At 40.3% G+C, this 22156-nt stretch overlaps 3 long non-coding RNA genes across 5 annotated transcripts; 1 reads left to right on the top strand and 2 right to left on the bottom strand.

The window, feature by feature from the left end:
• Nucleotides 1–13112: 13112 nt before the first annotated feature.
• Nucleotides 13113–15361, bottom strand: LOC134956927 (uncharacterized). Of its 3 annotated transcripts, none has more exons than XR_010186299.1 (5): nucleotides 15279–15361; nucleotides 14396–14499; nucleotides 13924–13984; nucleotides 13507–13602; nucleotides 13113–13397 (listed from the first exon to the last, which is right to left on the bottom strand). It is a non-coding gene; the product is annotated as an uncharacterized LOC134956927 (long non-coding RNA). The 3 variants fall into 3 exon arrangements; XR_010186301.1 differs by lacking the exon at nucleotides 15279–15361 and adding an exon at nucleotides 14651–14997; XR_010186300.1 differs by lacking the exon at nucleotides 13924–13984 and having other exon boundaries at nucleotides 15279–15353.
• Nucleotides 15362–19829: 4468 nt separating this feature from the next.
• On the bottom strand, nucleotides 19830–20306 carry LOC134956928 (uncharacterized). The gene is made up of 2 exons (XR_010186302.1): nucleotides 20224–20306; nucleotides 19830–20114 (listed from the first exon to the last, which is right to left on the bottom strand). It is a non-coding gene; the product is annotated as an uncharacterized LOC134956928 (long non-coding RNA).
• Nucleotides 20307–21095: 789 nt separating this feature from the next.
• Nucleotides 21096–21574, top strand: LOC134956929 (uncharacterized). Its single transcript, XR_010186303.1, has 2 exons — nucleotides 21096–21180; nucleotides 21290–21574. It is a non-coding gene; the product is annotated as an uncharacterized LOC134956929 (long non-coding RNA).
• The last annotated feature ends 582 nt before the right edge of the window (nucleotides 21575–22156 follow it).

The raw sequence follows: 22156 nt of genomic DNA on the forward strand, positions 1-22156 counted from the left end.
AGAAAATGTGGAGAAGATGATGTTCATCACAATGAATTATAAAGTTTTCCGGGAAGACCTTTACCATCAATTGCCTGCAGAATATACACAGGAACCTGTGAATGTGGATTCCAGTGGGGGCAAATTAATAATCAGTGAGGAGGATGTACACGGTATAAGGGGTGAGGAATCGGAGGAGGATGATGAGGTGGACATCTTGCCTCTGTAGAGCCAGTTTGTGCAAGGAGAGATTGATTGCTTCTTTTTTGGTGGGGGCCCACACAAACCAGTCATTTCAGCCACAGTCGTGTGGCAAATGATTGGTTTGTTAAAGTGTGCATGTCCTGTTTATACAACATAAGGGTGGGTGGGAGGGCCCAAGGACAATTCAATTTGGCACCTCTTTTTCTTCTTTGCATCATGTGCTGTTTGGGGACTAGTTTTTTTTTTGTGCCATCCTGTCTGCAACTGCAGTGCTACTCCTAGATGGGCCAGGTGTTTTTGCCGCACACTTGTGTCATTTAGCTTGGCCATCCAGCTACCTAATTGCACCTCTTTTTCTTCTTTGCATCATGTGCTGTTTCGGGCCTTTTTTTATATTTGCCCTCCTGTCTGCCACTGCAGTGCCACGCCTAGATGGGCCTAATTGTTTGTGTTGCTTGGCTTAGTCATACAACTACCCCATTGCAATTATTTTTCTTCTTTGCATTATGTGCTGTTTGGGAACTAGTTTTTGAATAGTGCCATCCTGTCTGTAACTGCAGTGCCACTCCTGGATGGGCCAAGTGTTTGTGCCGTACACTTGTGTCGCTTAGCTTAGTCATACAGCCACCTCGGTGCAACTTTTAGCTCTAAAAAGAATATTGTGAGGTGTGAGGTGTTCAGAATAGACTGGAAATGAGTGGAAATGATTGTTATTGAGGTTAATAATACTGTAGGAGCAAAATTACCCCCAAATTCTGTGATTTTAGCTGTTTTTATGTTTTTTTTTCCAAAAATCATCCAGATCTAAAACCAAATCACGAAAGGATGGTTTTGGCAAAACCAAGCCAAAACCAAAACACGAAAATGGGTTTAGAACCAAAACCAAAACACGAAAAGTGCCAGCTGCACATCTCTACATATCACACAGTATGAGCCAAAATTCACATAATATCACACAGTATGAGCCGAAATTCAAATATGCCATACAATATGAGACAAAATTCACATATGCCACACAGTATGAGTCGAAATTCACATTATGCCACACAGTATGAGCTGAAATTCACATTATATCACACAGTATGAGCCGAAATTCACATATGCCACACAGTATGAGCCGAAATTCACATTATATTACACAGAATGAGCTGAAATTCACATAGGCCACACGGTCTGAGCCGAAATTCACATTAAGCAAAACAGTATAAGCCGAAATTCACACTGAATGAGACAAAATTCACATTATTCCACACAGTATGAGCCACAAGTCACATTATGCCACACAGTATGAGCCCCAACATGCCACACTGAAAATTCAGGGACAGGGAGAGTGACAGCAGGGACATAGGGACAGGGAGAGTGACAGCAGGGACATAGGGACAGGGAGAGTGACAAATAGAGGGACATCAAGGACATACAGTAGGGAGAGAGAAAGGCAGCAGGGTAAGAGATTACCTAAAGAGCAGCGGCGGTTCGGAGGAGGCTGTGGTCACTGGTGCGGAGGATGAGGAGGCCCTGGCGGTGCAGAGGAGGCAGCTGTGGGCATCTGTGGCATGGAGAAGGCTGTGGGCATGATTGTTGTTGGTTTCACATGAGCTCTCTCTCCTCGGTCCTGATGACAGGGTCCCCAGTGGCCCGGAAAGGTTGACACCAAGAGGACTACAAAGCACAGTGAGCCCAGACCATGTTATCTAGATGTCTGTATTTAAAATGAACTTTACTGCAATATACTAATTCAAAGTAAATCCTGGAGTGCCGTGTTTTCAGTCTTAGTTGCCTGATTTGTATATATATATATATATATATATATATATATACAGTGACTCCTAGCATGCAGCGGCACTCAGGGAAAAACACTCATGGGTATTCCAAACAAGTGGTATTTATTCCATAGTGATAAAAAACAGATCCAACGTTTCGGGGTGCTGACACCCCTTTGTCAAGGTGAACAAAACAGAAGTGAGTGATAAAACAGTGTGCTTACCTTTATAGTTGAAGGGAGTGAGGAAATCCCGCGAACGGGAGGTGCAGCAGCGTTATCAGGGACAGTTCTGAACTTCCTGCCCTGTGCGTGAGTGCGGTGACGTAGTGTGTGTGCTCCGGTCACATGTTCCGGCATCGCGTCATTGGACGTCCTAGTTCCCATGGCAACCTTCCGTGTACATGCCGCTCGGCCCAGCGGCTGTCACGGGGGCACAGGAACTTGCAGGCACGTCAAGCCGCGGTGGATATGGACTGGTTACGTGTAACTAAGTGCACTTAACAAAGTGTGCTGCTGTATCATCAGAGCATAAACCACTAAGCATTTATATCTGGACATCATTATATTGTACTAATACTGGCATTATGAGTCCCACTGACCAGTAATGTTGCATTGATGTAGATGTGCAACTAAACACATATGCATTAACTAAATTTCATGTGACCGATACAGGACCAAAGTGCTCCCCAGAAGTGTCTGCATCAATCAGACTATGCATCATGGGGTTCCTTAGTCCTGGATCCCGGAGTGGGCAGTGTGTGACATAATATTATTACAATAGAGTACTATATCACTGATTCTTAAAACTGACATATCAAAATACATTCCACGGCATTTTGTCATTAAGTCCATTGGGCTTGATGGTTGCCAGGTTGTAAATCCATCTCGCCTCCAGTTTCAACAGATCCCCGGCCCTGTCTCCGCCCCTCAGTCTCTTTGGACACTGATCGATGATTTGGAATTTTAAATCACTTAAAGAGTGTCCGAGGTCGGCATAGTGTCGAGCTACCGGTTGCTCCGAGGGTTTGCCTGACAATGCAATCTTGACTGCAGATCTGTGTAGTGCAAGACGATCACGTGCATTACGGATGGTCTTGCCCACATATTGTAGTCCACAGGGACAGGTGATTAGGTACACTATAAAAGTGCTGGTGCAGGTAAGTATGTGCCTAATATTGTATGCTCTGCCTGTGCAACATGATTTAAACGTAGCCCCTGGGATCAAGTATCTGCATGTTTCGCATCCCAAGCATCTATAGCATCCTGGGGGCCTGGAGAGAAACGTGGTCGGTGATGGATTGTCAAAGCCTGTAATATCCGCATGGACAACCCAGTCTTTGATGCTTTTGCCCCTGGTGTGGCATACCATGGGTTTGTTTTTATGCAATGCCGGTAGTGTTTTATCAGTTGTAATGATAGGCCACAGTGCCCGTAAGGCCCTAGGTACTACTGGGCTGGCAATGTTGTACTTTGTGACAAATGGTAGGACTTGTGCATCTTTTTTGGTCTTTTGGCATAGTAGATCCCTCCTATGCATACGTCTTACTTCACATTGACTGTTGTGTAGTGCTTTATGGTCGTATCCCCTTTCTATAAACCGTTCTTTCACTGACGTCAGGGCTTCATCTAACTTTGTGGGATCACTGGTGATCCTCGCTGCCCTGATGAATTGTGATTTGGGCAAGCCTTTCTTCAATGCCCCAGGATGGTGACTATTATGTTTTCACAGTGTGTTCTTATCAGTCGGTTTATAAAATATCTCTGTTGATATTTTATTGTTGTTAATAGACACCATTACATCTAAATAATGCAGGGAAACCAAGTCACATGCCGCAGTCACCTTGATAGGGGAGTCCCTGCTGTTGATGTGGGTGATGAGTGCTTCAAATTTCTCCTGGCCGCCAGTCCATAAAATAAATATATCGTCTATATACCTTGAATAGTAAAAAATATGCTGTGATGTATTAAAATCATCAAAAAACATGTTTTGCTCTTCCTGCAGCATGAAGGTATTGGCGAAGGACGGCGACACATTGCTACCCATCGCACAACCACTCGTTTGGCGGTAAAATTTACCGTCAAATAAAAAATAATTTCTTGTGAGGGTTAACTCCAACAGTTTAAGAAACAAGTTCACATCCACTAATTCCATGCCCACACGAATTAAAAATTCTCTCATGGATTTAAGACCCGCCATCTGTGGGATGCTAGTATATAAACTGCAGATGTCAATTGTGCAGATCAAGGTGCCCGTGGGAATATCCGGTAGTAACATGAGCTGATTAAGGAACATGGTGGTGTCCTTGATACATCTGGGTTGTTGGCAGATAAGCGGCTGTAGTATACTGTCTATAAAGGTCGAAATTGGCTGATAAAGTGACTTGTGCGCGGAAATGATTGGCCTCCCCGGGGGCTTGTTCACATCTTTATGTATTTTGGGCACTATAAACAAACTGGTACCACAGGGAACTCTTGTTTAAGTGCCGAACATAACTTCTTGGAAATTTTTCCAGCAGTTTCCGCTAGATCTAGAATATTATCAATCTCCTGCTTGTATTCCATGGTGGGATCCTGGGGTAGCTCTTGGTAAACTTGATGATCCGAGAGTTGTCTGTAGACCTCAGCTTTATAATCTGATAAGTTCATAATAACAATTCCGCCCCCTTTATCAGCGGGGCGGATTATTATGTCCCTGTATGATGCCAGTTGTTTTAGTGCTCTATGTTCCGACTTTGATAAGTTATAGTGCATCTTCGATGAGGCTGACGTGTATCTGGAAACTGAATCGTCTACAAGTCGGATAAAAGACTTGATTGAGGCATTTGTAGAGACGGGGTCGAATTGTGACTTATGGGTAGAGCTGATAACCGGGGTTCCTCCATAGGATACTTGAGTGGTACGCCTGTTGTTGCTGCTGGGAGTCGATCGACATCCCAGAGGGGAAGTCGGAAGACCACTTGTACTACTTCCAGTAAGCAATTGACTGTCCAACAGTCCTTTGTGAGGAAGATGAAATATGACAGCAGTCATCCTTTTGTAAAGCAGATAACTGAGGCCTTGACAGCTATGTTGGTGTTAGAGGTGTGTCCGGTATCCAGTAACTCAAAAAGATTTGTTGGAGTTACTGTGTCCCCGGTATCAATTCACATCTAGGTTCCACTTCTCTAGGCAGGCGATACCGAGAATGTACACAGATGTCAGAAAAGAGTCACCAGTGTCCTAAAAAATGCGGTTGTATCCACTGTCCACTTAACCACGGACATGTGGACAAGTAGAAAAGGGCAGACTAAGGACTATATGACTGTAACAGCCCACTGGGTAGATGTATGGCCTCCCGCAGTGGCACCAGTAGCAGCATCTTGCAAACGCCAAGTCATTCCCAGGCAGGCTACGCTATGTATCACCGCTTTCCATAAGAGGCACACAGCTGACAACCTCTTAAGAAACTGAGGAACATCATCGCAGAATGGCTTACCCCAATTGGATTCTCCTGGGGATTTGTGATATCGGACAACGCCACCAATATTGTGCGTCCATTACAACTGGGCAAATTGCAGCACATCCCATGTTTTGCACATACAATTCATTTGGTGGTTCAGAATTTTTTTTAAAATGAGAGGGGTGTGCAGGAGATGCTGTTGGTGGCCTGAAAAATTGCGGGCCACTTTCGGCATACTTCCACTGTGTGCCGAAGACTGGAGCGCCAGCAAACACTCATGAACCTGCCCCGCCATCAACTGAAGCAAGAGGTGGTAACGAGGTGGAATTCAACACTCTATATGCTTCAGAGGATGGAGGAGCAGCAAAAGGCCATTCAAGCCTATATATCCATCTACAATATAGGCAAGGGAGGGGTAATGCACCTGACTCAAGCGCAGTGGAGAATGATTTCCTTCTTGTGCAAGGTTCTCCAACCCTTCGAACTTGACACACGTGAAGTCAGTTCAGACACTGCCAGCTTGAGTCAGGTCATTCCCCTCATCAGGCTTTTGCAGAAGCAGCTGGATAAATTTAAGGAGGAGCTAAGATGGAGCGATTCCGCAAAGTATGTGGGACTTGTGGATGGAGCCTTTCATTCGCTTTGCCAGGATTCAAGGGTAGTCAATCTGTTTAAATCAGAGCATTATGTTTTGGCCACCGTGCTCGAACCTAGGTTTAAAGCCTACATTGTATCTCTCTTTCCAGCAAACACAAGTGTGCAGGGGTGCAAAGACCTGCTGGTTAGTAAATTGTTAACTCAAGCGGAACGTGACCCGTCAACAGCTCCTCCTTCAACAGCTCCTACCGCCACTTGGGCTGCAAGGAAAAGGATAACATTTCCTAGCCCACCCGCTGGCGGTGATGCAGGGCAGTCAGGAGCGAAAGCTGACATCTGGTCCGGACTGAAGGACCTGCCAATGATTACTGACATGTCTACTGCCACTGCATATGATTCTGTCACCATTGAAAGAATGGTGGAGGATTATATGAGTGACAGCATCCAGGTAAGCATGTCAGACAGTCCGTACGTATACTGGCAGGAAAAAGAGGCAATTTGGAGGCCCTTGCACAAACTGGCTTTATTTTACCTAAGTTGCCCCCCACTCCAGTGTGTACTCTGAAAGAGGGTTTAGTTCAGCTGGTCACCTTGTCAGCGATCGGCGTAGGAGTTTACTTCCAGAAAATGTGGAGAAGATGATGTTCATCACAATGAATTATAAAGTTTTCCGGGAAGACCTTTACCATCAATTGCCTCCAGAATATACACAGGAACCTGTGAATGTGGATTCCAGTGGGGGCAAATTAATAATCAGTGAGGAGGATGTACACGGTATAAGGGGTGAGGAATCGGAGGAGGATGATGAGGTGGACATCTTGCCTCTGTAGAGCCAGTTTGTGCAAGGAGAGATTGATTGCTTCTTTTTTGGTGGGGGCCCACACAAACCAGTCATTTCAGCCACAGTCGTGTGGCAAATGATTGGTTTGTTAAAGTGTGCATGTCCTGTTTATACAACATAAGGGTGGGTGGGAGGGCCCAAGGACAATTCAATTTGGCACCTCTTTTTCTTCTTTGCATCATGTGCTGTTTGGGGACTAGTTTTTTTTTTTGTGCCATCCTGTCTGCAACTGCAGTGCTACTCCTAGATGGGCCAGGTGTTTTTGCCGCACACTTGTGTCGTTTAGCTTGGCCATCCAGCTACCTAATTGCACCTCTTTTTCTTCTTTGCATCATGTGCTGTTTCGGGCCTTTTTTTTATATTTGCCCTCCTGTCTGCCACTGCAGTGCCACGCCTAGATGGGCCTAATTGTTTGTGTTGCTTGGCTTAGTCATACAACTACCCCATTGCAATTATTTTTCTTCTTTGCATTATGTGCTGTTTGGGAACTAGTTTTTGAATAGTGCCATCCTGTCTGTAACTGCAGTGCCACTCCTGGATGGGCCAAGTGTTTGTGCCGTACACTTGTGTCGCTTAGCTTAGTCATACAGCCACCTCGGTGCAACTTTTAGCTCTAAAAAGAATATTGTGAGGTGTGAGGTGTTCAGAATAGACTGGAAATGAGTGGAAATGATTGTTATTGAGGTTAATAATACTGTAGGAGCAAAATTACCCCCAAATTCTGTGATTTTAGCTGTTTTTATGTTTTTTTTTCCAAAAATCATCCAGATCTAAAACCAAATCACGAAAGGATGGTTTTGGCAAAACCAAGCCAAAACCAAAACACGAAAATGGGTTTAGAACCAAAACCAAAACACGAAAAGTGCCAGCTGCACATCTCTACATATCACACAGTATGAGCCAAAATTCACATAATATCACACAGTATGAGCCGAAATTCAAATATGCCATACAATATGAGACAAAATTCACATATGCCACACAGTATGAGTCGAAATTCACATTATGCCACACAGTATGAGCTGAAATTCACATTATATCACACAGTATGAGCCGAAATTCACATATGCCACACAGTATGAGCCGAAATTCACATTATATTACACAGAATGAGCTGAAATTCACATATGCCACACGGTCTGAGCCGAAATTCACATTAAGCAAAACAGTATAAGCCGAAATTCACACTGAATGAGACAAAATTCACATTATGCCACACAGTATGAGCCACAAGTCACATTATGCCACACAGTATGAGCCCCAACATGCCACACTGAAAATTCAGGGACAGGGAGAGTGACAGCAGGGACATAGGGACAGGGAGAGTGACAGCAGGGACATAGGGACAGGGAGAGTGACAAATAGAGGGACATCAAGGACATACAGTAGGGAGAGAGAAAGGCAGCAGGGTAAGAGATTACCTAAAGAGCAGCGGCGGTTCGGAGGAGGCTGTGGTCACTGGTGCGGAGGATGAGGAGGCCCTGGCGGTGCAGAGGAGGCAGCTGTGGGCATCTGTGGCATGGAGAAGGCTGTGGGCATGATTGTTGTTGGTTTCACATGAGCTCTCTCTCCTCGGTCCTGATGACAGGGTCCCCAGTGGCCCGGAAAGGTTGACACCAAGAGGACTACAAAGCACAGTGAGCCCAGACCATGTTATCTAGATGTCTGTATTTAAAATGAACTTTACTGCAATATACTAATTCAAAGTAAATCCTGGAGTGCCGTGTTTTCAGTCTTAGTTGCCTGATTTGTATATATATATATATATATATATATACAGTGACTCCTAGCATGCAGCGGCACTCAGGGAAAAACACTCATGGGTATTCCAAACAAGTGGTATTTATTCCATAGTGATAAAAAACAGATCCAACGTTTCGGGGTGCTGACACCCCTTTGTCAAGGTGAACAAAACAGAAGTGAGTGATAAAACAGTGTGCTTACCTTTATAGTTGAAGGGAGTGAGGAAATCCCGCGAACGGGAGGTGCAGCAGCGTTATCAGGGACAGTTCTGAACTTCCTGCCCTGTGCGTGAGTGCGGTGACGTAGTGTGTGTGCTCCGGTCACATGTTCCGGCATCGCGTCATTGGACGTCCTAGTTCCCATGGCAACCTTCCGTGTACATGCCGCTCGGCCCAGCGGCTGTCACGGGGGCACAGGAACTTGCAGGCACGTCAAGCCACGGTGGATATGGACTGGTTACGTGTAACTAAGTGCACTTAACAAAGTGTGCTGCTGTATCATCAGAGCATAAACCACTAAGCATTTATATCTGGACATCATTATATTGTACTAATACTGGCATTATGAGTCCCACTGACCAGTAATGTTGCATTGATGTAGATGTGCAACTAAACACATATGCATTAACTAAATTTCATGTGACCGATACAGGACCAAAGTGCTCCCCAGAAGTGTCTGCATCAATCAGACTATGCATCATGGGGTTCCTTAGTCCTGGATCCCGGAGTGGGCAGTGTGTGACATAATATTATTACAATAGAGTACTATATCACTGATTCTTAAAACTGACATATCAAAATACATTCCACGGCATTTTGTCATTAAGTCCATTGGGCTTGATGGTTGCCAGGTTGTAAATCCATCTCGCCTCCAGTTTAAACAGATCCCCGGCCCTGTCTCCGCCCCTCAGTCTCTTTGGACACTGATCGATGATTTGGAATTTTAAATCACTTAAAGAGTGTCCGAGGTCGGCATAGTGTCGAGCTACCGGTTGCTCCGAGGGTTTGCCTGACAATGCAATCTTGACTGCAGATCTGTGTAGTGCAAGACGATCACGTGCATTACGGATGGTCTTGCCCACATATTGTAGTCCACAGGGACAGGTGATTAGGTACACTATAAAAGTGCTGGTGCAGGTAAGTATGTGCCTAATATTGTATGCTCTGCCTGTGCAACATGATTTAAACGTAGCCCCTGGGATCAAGGATCTGCATGTTTCGCATCCCAAGCATCTATAGCATCCTGGGGGCCTGGAGAGAAACGTGGTCGGTGATGGATTGTCAAAGCCTGTAATATCCGCATGGACAACCCAGTCTTTGATGCTTTTGCCCCTGGTGTGGCATACCATGGGTTTGTTTTTATGCAATGCCGGTAGTGTTTTATCAGTTGTAATGATAGGCCACAGTGCCCGTAAGGCCCTAGGTACTACTGGGCTGGCAATGTTGTACTTTGTGACAAATGGTAGGACTTGTGCATCTTTTTTGGTCTTTTGGCATAGTAGATCCCTCCTATGCATACGTCTTACTTCACATTGACTGTCGTGTAGTGCTTTATGGTCGTATCCCCTTTCTATAAACCGTTCTTTCACTGACGTCAGGGCTTCATCTAACTTTGTGGGATCACTGGTGATCCTCGCTGCCCTGATGAATTGTGATTTGGGCAAGCCTTTCTTCAATGCCCCAGGATGGTGACTATTATGTTTTCACAGTGTGTTCTTATCAGTCGGTTTATAAAATATCTCTGTTGATATTTTATTGTTGTTAATAGACACCATTACATCTAAATAATGCAGGGAAACCAAGTCACATGCCGCAGTCACCTTGATAGGGGAGTCCCTGCTGTTGATGTGGGTGATGAGTGCTTCAAATTTCTCCTGGCCGCCAGTCCATAAAATAAATATATCGTCTATATACCTTGAATAGTAAAAAATATGCTGTGATGTATTAAAATCATCAAAAAACATGTTTTGCTCTTCCTGCAGCATGAAGGTATTGGCGAAGGACGGCGACACATTGCTACCCATCGCACAACCACTCGTTTGGCGGTAAAATTTACCGTCAAATAAAAAATAATTTCTTGTGAGGGTTAACTCCAACAGTTTAAGAAACAAGTTCACATCCACTAATTCCATGCCCACACAAATTAAAAATTCTCTCATGTATTTAAGACCCGCCATCTGTGGGATGCTAGTATATAAACTGCAGATGTCAATAGTGCAGATCAAGGTGCCCGTGGGAATATCCGGTAGTAACATGAGCTGATTAAGGAACATGGTGGTGTCCTTGATACATCTGGGTTGTTGGCAGATAAGCGGCTGTAGTATACTGTCTAAAAAGGTCGAAATTGGCTGATAAAGTGACTTGTGCGCGGAAATGATTGGCCTCCCCGGGGGCTTGTTCACATCTTTATGTATTTTGGGCACTATAAACAAAACTGGTACCACAGGGAACTCTTGTTTAAGTGCCGAACATAACTTCTTGGAAATTTTTCCAGCAGTTTCCGCTAGATCTAGAATATTATCAATCTCCTGCTTGTATTCCATGGTGGGATCCTGGGGTAGCTCTTGGTAAACTTGATGATCCGAGAGTTGTCTGTAGACCTCAGCTTTATAATCTGATAAGTTCATAATAACAATTCCGCCCCCTTTATCAGCGGGGCGGATTATTATGTCCCTGTATGATGCCAGTTGTTTTAGTGCTCTATGTTCCGACTTTGATAAGTTATAGTGCATCTTCGATGAGGCTGACGTGTATCTGGAAACTGAATCGTCTACAAGTCGGATAAAAGACTTGATTGAGGCATTTGTAGAGACGGGGTCGAATTGTGACTTATGGGTAGAGCTGATATAGCTTTGGTGGGGGTCCGGGCTGGCGGGCAAAGGGTGATGCTGGAAAAATTCTTGCAAACGAAGTTTGCGTGCAAACTAGTGCAGTTCAACTTGCCAACCTAGGCCATCAAATTTGTTAGTTGGCACAAACGACAAACCATTGCTTAATACCCTCATTTCCAATTCACTAAGTTGGCGGGCAGATAGATTATATATTAGGCTTTCTTTTTTGATGATGCATTTTTGGAGCCTTGTGTTTTGTTTGCCCCTGCGGGTGGGCGTCCTCTTGCTCTTGTGCCTGCCGGAGTGGCTGGAGAGTTCCCTAAAGGGACACTAGGTGATGCTGATGGTCCCTCTGAGTCGCCCATGGCGAACTCGCTGTCACTGTTAGAAGTCGCCGGGTCAGTATTGCGATCTTCACGGCGCTTACGCCAGCTGTGCCTGGACCTATAGTTGTAAGGTCTGTGATTGCCGGGTTCCCCTCCAGCAAGCCATCGATAGACTTTGTTGGTCTCATAGTCGTCTTTAACGGTCAGTTGTTTCCCCCGCTTGAATTTTATAAGGTCGCATTTATATTTGTTCATTTGTGTTTATAGTCGCTGAATCAAGCTCTGAATGGAGTCCAGGCTTAGCGTGTCTTTGTGTGCAGTCTCTAATAGATGTATCTTCTCACGGGTAACTTTAAGCTCACGGCCCGCCTCCTCCACAACCAGTAACATCAGGTCCATACTGCATTTGTTTAAAATGCCTATCCAGCGGCTACAAAACTCAGTGTTGAACCGGCCTATAGTAGGCACATTACGAATACGGAAGCCTTGCGGGATCATTTTGTCCCTATGATAGTTGGACAAAGAAATGCCATGCATCAAAAAGTCCAGTTCCCGTCTCTTTAGTTTTATTAATTGGTGAAAGATGTCCTCCATGCCTAGCTGGTCATCCGCCTCAGTTAAATCCTCAGTGAATCTCAGCCTGTCTGCATCTGCATCAGTGAAGCTGTACGTGTCCGTGAGGTTGGTCGGCAAACCTCCGTAACCCGGGATTTGTTCATGTGCCATGTCTTAGGTCACTTATCTTCCAAATAGGTACAGGGAGCTTTAAAGTTGCCGTGCAAAGTATTTAGTGCAATATCTAGCAATTCAGTGCATAACAGACTCCAAGAAAGTGCTTAATGCTTTAGTGCAAACAATGTTCTGATGAAAAAGTGCAAGAAAAAAGTGCAAAGTGCTTGTGCTGTGAATGACTCCTCAGTCTTCTCCTTTCCACAAAGGGTCACACTGTAATATTGCTATATTTCAATAAAATCAATGTTTAGCAATACAGGTGGGGGTGCCTCATCCCAGACGGTCAATGTGGTAAAAACCTCAAAGTCCAACACATATACAGCAGCGGATTGGCACTCACCCTTCACGATACACGCGGCCCCGGTGCCCTCTGGAATCTGTAGTACATACAGCGACTCCTAGCATGCAGCGGCACTCAGGGAAAAACACTCATGGGTATTCCAAACAAGTGGTATTTATTCCATCGTGATAAAAAACAGATCCAATGTTTCGGGGTGCTGACACCCCTTTGTCAAGGTGAACAAAACAGAAGTGAGTGATAAAACAGTGTGCTTACCTTTATATATATACACACTCATGCTGGGCATTGGAGGGACACACACACACACACATATATATATATATATATATATAGAAATGGATTCTCGTGGGAGCCAATATGCCTTTTGTATGACAATAATTAAAAGTTTTTATTGTACAGAAACAAACGATATTTATCCTAAGCGTTTGTTATTGACACAACCTTCTAAAAATTCATATAAAACAATATTACAATCTTATACATAAATTACAGTTGGATGTGAGGATTTTACAGCCAGGTGATCACAGTCAGAACTCGAAATGGATGTATCTCCAACCAGATGTTTGTGATAAGGACTTTGTTAACCAGACGTTGCAAAACCCAACGCGTTTCGTCCGTTAGGACTTCATCAGGGGTTTGGAATCTGGATAGTTACAAATGGAAATATATAAATCATATAGTCTTCATTAATAAGACATATTATTATCCAGGTAAGTATTCCATTGAAATCTATTGTGGATTAACATACATACCAGTTCTTATAGTAGGAGTGATTACCATTGATTAGAAAGGTTTAGAATATCCAATGATTACATCCAATCACATATTCAATTCGATAAATATAATATCTGAAACATTATCGTTATAATAATCAATAAACATTATCCTTATACAAATGATAAAAGGAAGAGGGAGGGAGAGTCAAAAGAAGAGGAAAGGGAGGGAAAGTCGAAAGAATATTATGAATGTCAATATAAATCAAATAGCTCCGTATTTATCCACATAATCAACATCAATTCAGCTGATGGAAATGATACAAAGGGCAGGGTCTACAAGTATCAGAAACTACCAATAGTTATAGAACACTCCAATTAAAGTCCACATAAAACTTCAAATTCACAATATACACACAATTATATCCACATTACAACTCATTGTACAATACATACCTAGATAGACTTCAAAAAAAATATATATAAATTTGGTTGAAATTAGATGATGTTACGTTCCCTAAAAGGGATAAAGATAAAATAGTTTTTTGTCACTCAAATGATTGTTAATAGGAAATGTTTCTGTAACATCCTGTTTACCATTAAAATAACATAGATGCTACCAACAAATCAGAGAAGATATAACAACAACTTCCTCAATTGATTATAAGAAACCATACTGATGTCAGTATTTAATGTAAGGTATTTAAGGTGATTCAAATAGAAGAACTTTTTTATCCCAAACTAATTAATAAATGATGTCTTTAATCTAACATGCAATGGGGAGTGGTATATTCAATCAATCATTAGAGAGCCAATTAAGTTCACAGCTGTAATTTATAACCAGCAAGAAGAACTTTTTAACATCTGAAATACTAATCTTAACATCATATGGTATTTAATATTTGCACTAAATTAGTCTGGTTCTTACCTATTTTCAATCAAGAATGGTGGAACCTTATAGTCTACCTCTGTTTATACATGTCACCAAACAGAGAACTTAGGAAAATTTCAAATCCTGAACGAAACTATTCCCTGTGGACAAGTAAATCTAAATCAGTATATTACAATCATACTAAAATTAAGTAGTTACTCTTAAATTAAGGAATCCATTCATCTAATAAATTTTCAAAAAGACCATCCAATAACTAAGTTCCAAATATACAATTATAGTACTCAAACTTACTGTTTACAGGAACAAGTGCAACCTCACTGAATCCCAACTACAGAATGAGAGGCAATATAAGGACATCCCTTTATAGCTCCCTTGATATTACATCACTTTCTGCTGGCTGATTAATTAATTTATTATTAGTTAGTGATGTGTTAAGACCTCATAGTACTATGTGGAATGCCATTCTTACTGGTTACCTAACAGATCCCCTAAATGATGTCTTTAATCTAACATGCAATGGGGAGTGGTATATTCAATCAATCATTAGAGAGCCAATTAAGTTCACAGCTGTAATTTATAACCAGCAAGAAGAACTTTTTAACATCTGAAATACTTAACCTCATATGGTATTCAATATTTGCACTAAATTAGTCTGGTTCTTACCTATTTTCAATCAAGAATGGTGGAACCTTATAGTCTACCTCTGTTTATACATGTCACCAAAAAGAGGACTTAGGAAAAATTTCAAATCCTGAATGATACTATTCCCTGTGGACAAGTAAAACTAAATCAGTATATTACAATCATATTAAAATTAAGTAGTTACTCTTCAATTAAGGAATCCATTCATCTAATAAATTTTCAAAAAGACCATCCAATAACTAAGTTCCAAAAATACCAATATAGTACTCAAACTTACTTTTTACAGGAACAAGTGCAACCTCACTGAATACCAACTACAGAATGAGAGGCAATATAGGGGCATCCCTTTATAGCTCCCTTGATATTACATCACTTCCTGCTGGCTGATTAATTAATTTATTATTAGTTAGTAATGTGTTAAGACCTCATAGTACTATGTGGAATGCCATTCTTACTGGTTAACTAACATCAATTCTGCTTCCTGACATTATAAAAATAAGAGGGGACAAAATCTGAACGCTACATGCGTTCCACTCTCGCGTGCGTGTCAACGCACCGCACTTCCGGTTCCGGCGGAAGTACGCACAGCGTGCGTGTCACAGTCACGCACTTCCGGCGGAAGTACATCACATGCGAGTCACGATCGCTGTTTGCGTGCCATGGTCCCGTAGTTCGATGGAGATGTGTCAGCGGATGTTAAATTTTGTGGTTAGCTTTAGGGATTCTTTCTGTGATGAATAAAGATTAAACAAAAATTCTTTATAAGGTCTACTATTAAAGAGTTCTTTGGTCATTAAAGTCAAACTCTTTTTTCACAGTTAGAATTGTAACATTAATATTGAATTCTAAATAGTAATAAAGTGCTGTTATCTCATCAATTAAATAAAGGTATTAATAGTGCTATTTATTAAATAAGTGTTAATCAATATAAGTGACCAATTTGTGATAAATAATATTAATTATAAACTATTTGATAAAAAAATATACTTAAAGTGACTTATTGCAATAATAACTAATAGTATTGATACGACATGTTTCAAATTTAAAGTTTAGTGTTTAATTGTCTGGTTCAAATTACACCGACAATATTAATATAACCAACATCAACATGATTTCCCATTTACAGAAAAATTCACCACATATTACATTTCATAAGAGTTATATATTGATAGACCATGAACATACTATATATACTTAAATCATCCCTAAGTTGTATATTCCTTTTATCAAACTTAAACTAAAAAAACTATAAACATAGGGGGAGGGGGGGGGGGGGGACTGTAAGATGGCCGGACTAATAATAGGAATGGTTAAATACTATTCACTTCTCTTTTATTATGAAGACTATTATAGGAAAGACACAATATCAATATCTTCGTTTAAGCCACCAGGAGTGAGAGTGTTCAAAGAGTAGATCCAAAATGTCTCCTGTTTGGATAAAGTTAGATCTCTACTTTTTCCTCTAGGATCTGATGGAATGTATTCGAGAATGGTAAAGGAGAAATTCTCCTTAGTCACAACTGAATTGTGTTTATCCATAAAGTGTCTGGGGAGACTATGGGACGTCAGTTTGTTTTTCACGTTCCTCATATGTTCTTGTACTCTGATTTTAATCATTCTCTTAGTTTTGCCTATATACGATAGGCCACAGCTGCAAGTGATCTGATAGATAACATATTCAGTGTTACAGTTCACAAGGTGTCCTAATTTGTACCATTTCCCTGTTTCCATTTTAATATTAATGGATTTACGTTCCATAAATTTACAACAGATACACTTTGAACATGGATAACAACCCTTTGTAGGTATAATGGAGTCTGGACAGCTTCTGTGTTGTACTAAGTCAGATAGTCTACTTGGTGCTATTATACTTTTCAGATTGGTGGATTTCTGGAAGACCAGGTTAGGTTTATTTGGAAGCGTAGGGCCCAAAATTGGGTCCTTCAAAAGTAAACCCCAATGGCGTTCCAGAATTTTTCTAATTGAATGATTTTCACGGTTAAATTGTGTAATAAAAGGTCTTAACTGTTGTCTTGCTGGTTCAATCTTATCCTTAGGAAGTAACATCTTATCTCTTTCTTGTAGAGATGCTTTTATTTTGGCCTTAGAGACCATATCAACAGTATAGCCCCTTTCTTCAAATCTCTTTTGTATGACTGCTGCCTGATCCCAGTAGTCTTCAATGCTGGTACAATTACGTCTTAAACGGAGAAATTGAGCGTATGGCACATTGTTTTTCCATGCTGGAAAATGACAACTAGTTTGCGGGATGTAACTATTGGTGTCCACTTCCTTAAAAAACGTTTTTGTACTAATCTTTTCACCTACTGTTCCCATTAAGGTGAGATCAAGATAGTCTATCTTCTGCGAATCAGTTTGATAGGTGAACTTTAAATTCAGATTGTTGATCTGAATGGAAGCCATAAAGTCATCAATACTAGCTCTATCTCCTTTCCATATGAAAAGAAGATCGTCTATGTATCTGCGATAGAAAACAATGTTTTCACAATATTCAGAACCATAAACAAATGTATCTTCCCATTCCTTCATAAAAAGGTTAGCGTACGATGGGGCAAACTTAGTCCCCATCGCTGTACCTTGTTTTTGTAAATAGAATTTGTTGTTAAATTCAAAAAAGTTGTGGTTTAGAATAAATGTTATGCCTTCCAGCAGAAATGACACATCCTTTTTGGATAATTCGGGATCATTAGATAGAACTGCTCTAATTGACTCTATACCCTTAGAATGCGGGATAGAAGAATATAGCGCTTGGACGTCCAGAGTGAGCCAATAATAATCCTTTATCCAAATAAAGGAATTTAGTTCCTGGAGGACACTTGTAGAATCTTTAAGGTATGAGTCCATTTTAGTTACATAAGGTTGAAGTCGAATATCAATATAGTGCGACAAATTAGAAGTTAGAGAATTCACTCCTGCCACTATAGGTCTTCCTGGCGGATTTGTATTACTTTTATGTATCTTTGGTATGTGATAAAAGTTCGGCACTATTGGATGTTTCACGTCCAAATAATCGAACTCATCCTTGCAGATCAAATTGTCCCTCAACGCTCTCATTAACAGACAGGTTAATTCCTCTTGGTAAGTTTTAGTAGGATTGCCAGGTAATTTAATATATGTATGCCCATCTAGTAGTATACTAGAAGCCTCATTCAAATAGGCTTCTCTTGTCTGAAGGACCAAAGCTCCTCCTTTATCGGCCCCTTTAATCACTATGCTCTTATCTTTTTTAAGGGACTTCAAGGCTCCTTTCTCTTGAGGGTTCAGATTATTTCCATATTTAGAACTTTTTGATTTCATTTTTCTAAAGTCCTCCTTAACAGACTCATAAAATATGTCCAAATTACTACTTTTAGATTCTACAGGGTAAAACTTAGAAGGTAATTTTACCAATGGAGGTTTCTCTTTATTGGAACTTTCAATTGGGGGATTTTTAAGAAAATGTCTATGGATGGTCAATTTCCGAATATACTTATTAAGGTCTATAAATAAATTAAATTTATTTACATGTGAATCCGGCGCAAATTTTAAACCCTTCTCTAATAAGGAGCTTTCCGCTGTTGATAACTGTCTCTTTGCGATATACGCAAAGATGGGACTTCTCTTGATGGAACAGTGCTCTTCGTTTTTTCGGGCTTCTCTCTGCCCCCTCTACATCCTCGTTTCCTCCATTGTGTCCTCTCTTCACACCCTGTGGAGAATCTAATCTTGTGTGAAGTTCCTCTTTTTGTTGTTGTATGCGAGGAAATCTGTGTCCTCGTCGTTCTTCTAAAAAATGGCCTCTCTGTTGCCTAACTGGAGTAGGGGATCTGTCAGTATTATATCTACCCCTATACGAATAGTTCCCTTGATCAGATCTATCACGAAAAGAAACCAATCGATTCCTTTGTCCACCCTGTTGTGAGGGGTATCTATTCCTATAGCCCCTCCATTCTTCTCTCCGATTGTAATGGGGGGATTGATAGTTCCTTCTGGATCTATTATGAGATTGTTGGCCTCCATAGTTCCCACGATACTGTCTATAGTCACCCTGGTATCTCTTATCATACCGTGAGTGATTCATCAATGGTGCCTGAGTTCTCTCTTCCATCCTCCCTTCATTAATGGGTAAATGATGTATCTGGCCAGATATGTAATCATTTCTATCTCGCAAAAATTTCTTCTGTTTACGTGATATAATTTCTTCTTCAGTACTATCTAGTTTGTGGTGCAGATCCACCACATCCCGTTTGAACTCCTCACTATCATCAAATTTATTGGCTTGTAATTCAATTTTCTTGATTTCTTCCTCAATACGACCTAATTCCCTCTTCCTTTCAGAAATAATCAAACCAATGAGTTTATTGGAACAATCATCTAAGATCGAATTCCAATTGGTGATAAAGCTTTCATTTCCTCCTCCTATCGTAGGGGTCTTATGTAGCCTTAGGCCTCTTGGGATCCTTCCTACTTCAAGATATTTCTCCAATGTAACTATATCATACCAATTATTAAGTTCTTTTACTGCTAACTTTTCTACCAGATTAAGGTAGCCATAATAATCATCCTCATCTGCTTGAAACACCTGTTCTTCCTCATCAAAAATATTTTTAGCTTTTGACTGTCTTTTTGATCTATCGCTAAAAATCGGCATTTTTGGTAAAAGCTGCAATCTTAGGGTTAACTGACAGAGACAATACTACAAAACAAAAAAATCAACCCTAATATCTTGCGCTATACCTCTAGTCTCAAACCAACAAGAAATACCCTCTGTCAGATAAGGTATTAAAAGTAGATTACAAATAGAAATGGATTCTCGTGGGAGCCAATATGCCTTTTGTATGACAATAATTAAAAGTTTTTATTGTACAGAAACAAACGATATTTATCCTAAGCGTTTGTTATTGACACAACCTTCTAAAAATTCATATAAAACAATATTACAATCTTATACATAAATTACAGTTGGATGTGAGGATTTTACAGCCAGGTGATCACAGTCAGAACTCGAAATGGATGTATCTCCAACCAGATGTTTGTGATAAGGACTTTGTTAACCAGACGTTGCAAAACCCAACGCGTTTCGTCCGTTAGGACTTCATCAGGGGTTTGGAATCTGGATAGTTACAAATGGAAATATATAAATCATATAGTCTTCATTAATAAGACATATTATTATCCAGGTAAGTATTCCATTGAAATCTATTGTGGATTAACATACATACCAGTTCTTATAGTAGGAGTGATTACCATTGATTAGAAAGGTTTAGAATATCCAATGATTACATCCAATCACATATTCAATTCGATAAATATAATATCTGAAACATTATCGTTATAATAATCAATAAACATTATCCTTATACAAATGATAAAAGGAAGAGGGAGGGAGAGTCAAAAGAAGAGGAAAGGGAGGGAAAGTCGAAAGAATATTATGAATGTCAATATAAATCAAATAGCTCCGTATTTATCCACATAATCAACATCAATTCAGCTGATGGAAATGATACAAAGGGCAGGGTCTACAAGTATCAGAAACTACCAATAGTTATAGAACACTCCAATTAAAGTCCACATAAAACTTCAAATTCACAATATACACACAATTATATCCACATTACAACTCATTGTACAATACATACCTAGATAGACTTCAAAAAAAATATATATAAATTTGGTTGAAATTAGATGATGTTACGTTCCCTAAACGTAACATCATCTAATTTCAACCAAATTTATATATATTTTTTTTGAAGTCTATCTAGGTATGTATTGTACAATGAGTTGTAATGTGGATATAATTGTGTGTATATTGTGAATTTGAAGTTTTATGTGGACTTTAATTGGAGTGTTCTATAACTATTGGTAGTTTCTGATACTTGTAGACCCTGCCCTTTGTATCATTTCCATCAGCTGAATTGATGTTGATTATGTGGATAAATACGGAGCTATTTGATTTATATTGACATTCATAATATTCTTTCGACTTTCCCTCCCTTTCCTCTTCTTTTGACTCTCTCTCCCTCTTCCTTTTATCATTTGTATAAGGATAATGTTTATTGATTATTATAACGATAATGTTTCAGATATTATATTTATCGAATTGAATATGTGATTGGATGTAATCATTGGATATTCTAAACCTTTCTAATCAATGGTAATCACTCCTACTATAAGAACTGGTATGTATGTTAATCCACAATAGATTTCAATGGAATACTTACCTGGATAATAATATGTCTTATTAATGAAGACTATATGATTTATATATTTCCATTTGTAACTATCCAGATTCCAAACCCCTGATGAAGTCCTAACGGACGAAACGCGTTGGGTTTTGCAACGTCTGGTTAACAAAGTCCTTATCACAAACATCTGGTTGGAGATACATCCATTTCGAGTTCTGACTGTGATCACCTGGCTGTAAAATCCTCACATCCAACTGTAATTTATGTATAAGATTGTAATATTGTTTTATATGAATTTTTAGAAGGTTGTGTCAATAACAAACGCTTAGGATAAATATCGTTTGTTTCTGTACAATAAAAACTTTTAATTATTGTCATACAAAAGGCATATTGGCTCCCACGAGAATCCATTTCTATTTGTAATCTACTTTTAATACCTTATCTGACAGAGGGTATTTCTTGTTGGTTTGAGACTAGAGGTATAGCGCAAGATATTAGGGTTGATTTTTTTGTTTTGTAGTATTGTCTCTGTCAGTTAACCCTAAGATTGCAGCTTTTACCAAAAATGCCGATTTTTAGCGATAGATCAAAAAGACAGTCAAAAGCTAAAAATATTTTTGATGAGGAAGAACAGGTGTTTCAAGCAGATGAGGATGATTATTATGGCTACCTTAATCTGGTAGAAAAGTTAGCAGTAAAAGAACTTAATAATTGGTATGATATAGTTACATTGGAGAAATATCTTGAAGTAGGAAGGATCCCAAGAGGCCTAAGGCTACATAAGACCCCTACGATAGGAGGAGGAAATGAAAGCTTTATCACCAATTGGAATTCGATCTTAGATGATTGTTCCAATAAACTCATTGGTTTGATTATTTCTGAAAGGAAGAGGGAATTAGGTCGTATTGAGGAAGAAATCAAGAAAATTGAATTACAAGCCAATAAATTTGATGATAGTGAGGAGTTCAAA

The sequence above is a fragment of the Pseudophryne corroboree genome, chromosome 9 (genome assembly GCF_028390025.1).
Source record: "Pseudophryne corroboree isolate aPseCor3 chromosome 9, aPseCor3.hap2, whole genome shotgun sequence".
Taxonomy (NCBI): domain Eukaryota; kingdom Metazoa; phylum Chordata; class Amphibia; order Anura; family Myobatrachidae; genus Pseudophryne; species Pseudophryne corroboree.